Below are 3,788 nucleotides of genomic sequence, written 5' to 3'. Positions count from 1 at the left end.
GTATTAATTTACATTCCCACCAGCAGTGCAAGAGTGTTCCCTTTTCTCCACACCCTCTCCAGCATTTATTGTTTCTAGATTTTTTGATGATGGCCATTCTGACCGAAAATCACCAAATTTTTCACCTCCAACATTCTTACAAAAATATTCCAAAAATTAACCATTGAAAAATTGCATGACATCACTGTAAATAGAATTAGGTTTCTTTAAATGCAAAAATAAAAACCTCTGAAATGAGGGACTTCCCAGGCAGTCCGGTGGCTAAGACTTTGTGCTCCCACTGCAGGGGGCATGAGTTCAATTCCTGGTCAGGGAGCTAAGATCATGCATGCCGTGCTGTATGGCCAAAAAGAAAAAAGAAAAAAAAATCACACACACACACACACACACACACACACACACACACACACACCTTTGAAATGAAATCTTCCAAGGAAAAGATGGATCAAGAAAGCATGGCTAAAGGAAAACAGAGCACAGTAGATTCAAATTGAAGGGCCTAGATTCCGATCCCAGCTCTGGCACCAGGTACATGTGTGTCCATGGGCCACCTCAAAATATTTATTCGTCACCAGTGTGTAATGTGTCATATGAGGGGCTGGATTAAATCTTTTCTTAGACCTATTTAAGAGTAACCCTCTATGACTGTGAAAACTGTTTTCATAAAACAAAGAATGATTAGAATAGTTAGTCTGGAGTAAGGAGTAGAGAAATATAATGCTTAAGAGCAAGTTTAAAATTTCCTTTAACTATAGGAGAACAAGCACTGGCTGGCATTTGTTTCCTTCACTGAAAAAAAAATTTTTTTAATTGATAAAGCTTTGGAGCTCCTTTCTCAGTCATTTTCAAGAGAAGATTTTTTTGCTCAAGGTTTTCTTCAGGGCAACTTTGACATCCTTATCCCTCAGGCTATAGATTAATGGGTTGAACAGGGGCACAACAGCAGTATGGAATATGGAGGACACTTTCCCATGGTCAAGGGGTAAAATAGAAGGTGGTTTGAGGTACGTAAAAGCTCCTAACCCAAAGAAAAGAGAAACCACAATTATATGGGAACTGCAGGTACTAAAGGCTTTGGATCGACCCTCTGTAGAGTTAATGTGGAGAATCCTAGAAAGAATAAAACCATAAGAGATAAAAATGGCAACAATGGGCACCCCAATGCCAATGGTCACAACAATAAAGACCACCAGTAAATTTATGCAGGAGCTGTTGCAGGAGAGCTCAAGGAGGGGAATGGTGTCACACATAAAGTGATTGACAAGGTTGTCGGCACAGAAGGTCATAAACATTATGTTTCCTATATGGGCCACAGCCCCAAACACTCCCATCCCACAGACCCACCCCCCACAAAAGAAATAAACAAACCTGAGTAGACACGGTGACCATGTACACCAGTGGTTTACAGATGGCGACATAGTGGTCATATGCCATCGCTGACAGGAAGTAGGATTCAGAAAATACAAAGAAACAGAAGAAAAAAAACTGAGTCATACAGCTTGCATAGGAGAAAAGTTCTTCTTTGAGATAAAACCCATCAGCATTTTAGGGGTGAGGGTAGTGAAGTAACTAAAATCCATGAAGGACATGTTGAAGAGGGAAAAGTACATGGGAATATGAAGGTGAGAATTCAGTCTAATCAAGGTTATCAACCCCAGGTTCCCCACCACAGTGACCATGTAGAAACTTAGAAACAGGAAGAAGAGGGGGATCTGGAGTTCTGGCTGGTCTGTTAAGCCTGCGAGGATAAACTCTGTCACAGGGGAGACGTTATCTGCAGCCATTCTCCTCTAGGAGAACCTGTGAGGGGAAAAGAAAAGAGTCACTGAATGAAATAGAGGCAACATATTATGGAAGTTAATGGAAGTTATGGAGGTAAGATGGCGAAGAAAATAAAAGGAACATTTACTGAGCACTAACTATGGGACACAGGCACAGTTCTACATGCTGTGTGGCATTTTGATTATCCCCATATGACAGATGAGGACATTGGACCTAAGTGACTTGCATAAAACCCAATGCTCCTAAGTTTCAGCAGAAGGTGAATGAATACAGGTCGTCTGGTTCACAGCGGTTGATCTTGTACCCACTCTGCTATAGGACATACCAGGTCAGGCAGGCACTCACCCTCCTTCTGTTTGGAGTCACAGTGCTGTTCTCTACTGGCTCTCATCCATCTTGTTCATGGAGACTCAAATGCCCTGGTGAAAAGAAGGTGAAAACTCGGAGCTCAGAGCCCTCAGCTTCTGCTTCTCTACTTTAAGGATCAAAACCTCTAGTTTATCTTGATTCTCTTGCTGAGCAGAAGAACAAGATCTCTGATTGTGGCTTTGCCCCAAGCCTCTGTCCAGCTTCCAGGGATGAAACAGCGTCCTTTCCTAATGCACATGGATAACAGGAGACTAAAGAGTTTTATTCTGGATTAGAGATCTCAGTTGACCTAGTTACAAGAGACTCCCTCAAGATCACTGCTCCAGAGACCACCTTCCCTAAGGAAGAAGAAATGTTTATTTACATCTTTGATAATGCTTGACACAGATTTTAATGACCTATTCTTTTATTCAGGTTATATATTTTTAAGCACAATTAAGAGCAAAGTAGTGTGGGAAAAATAATTCTTGCTACTGTGTATTGAGCACTTACCATGTACCAAACACTGTATCTGACCCAGGACCCTCATATGACACCAAGTATATAAAGCAATGCACAAATAATTTTATCTTGTTTATTCCTCACAACAACCTTATATAGTAGACCTATTAATCTCTACTTTAAAAGTGAGGAGCATACACTGCTAGAAGTTCCCGAATCTTGAGTCAAAACCTAGCCTGTTCAACTCCAAACTTCTTAGTCTTAATCACTGGGCTACAATACCTCCCTGTAAGTGACAATGAAATCTCTGAATCAGCATTTTTACTTTCTAGGATCTCATGAGATTCTTTATAGATAAAAACAAGTACTTACATAATTTTAATGGAATGTAGAAAGTATTAGAGCCAAGAAGGGTAAAATTAGGGGTGTTGGACTTCAGAGGAGGATATTCATTATTTCAGTCACCTCTACAGTATACCAAGAATTATTTGCAGCTTCTCCAAGCTTAAACCTAAAGAAACTTTCTCTGATTTTCCTCTACTACTTGATTATGCAGTTTAATCTTGATTACTAAAAACAAATATTTGTCAGATAACTAATAACAACCTTTTTTTTCCAAATTTTTAGTAGCCACTTCAAGTTTCCATCTCATGAGTTGTTTGTTCACACACATTTTTTTTTAACATCTTTGTTGGAGTATAATTGCTTTACATTGTTGTGTTAGTTGCTGCTGTATAACAAAGTGAATCAGCTATACGGATACACATATCCCCATATCCCCTCCCTCTTGTGTCTCCTATCCCACCCCTCTAGGTGGTCACAAAGCACAGAGCTGATCTCCCTGTCAAATTCGTTTCTTTTTATGACTGAGTAATATTCCATTGTCCATATATATGTGACACATCTTCTTTATTCATTCATCTGTCAATGGACACTTAGGTTGCTTCCATGTCCTGGCTATTGTAAATAGTGCTGCAATGAACATTGTGGTACATGACTCTTTTCGAATTATAGTTTTCTCAGGGTATACGCCCAGTAGTTAGAGGAAAACACAGGCAGAACACTCTATGACATAAATCACAGCAAGATCCTTTTTGACCCACCTCCTAGAGAAATGGAAATAAAAACAAAAATAAACAAATAGGACCTAATGAAACTTAAAAGCTTTTGCACAGCAAAGGAAACCATAAACAAGA

General features: G+C 39.6%; 1 pseudogene; it reads right to left on the bottom strand.

Annotated features, from left to right (window-relative positions):
* Positions 1–845: 845 nt before the first annotated feature.
* On the bottom strand, positions 846–1,784 carry LOC102995961 (olfactory receptor 8B12-like; annotated as a pseudogene).
* Between the last annotated feature and the right edge of the window lie 2,004 nt (positions 1,785–3,788).

This window comes from Physeter macrocephalus, chromosome 16 (genome assembly GCF_002837175.3).
Source record: "Physeter macrocephalus isolate SW-GA chromosome 16, ASM283717v5, whole genome shotgun sequence".
Lineage (NCBI taxonomy): Eukaryota > Metazoa > Chordata > Mammalia > Artiodactyla > Physeteridae > Physeter > Physeter macrocephalus.
The sequence above is the reverse complement of the archived record's forward strand: the minus strand, read 5'-3'. Positions and strand labels throughout refer to the sequence as shown.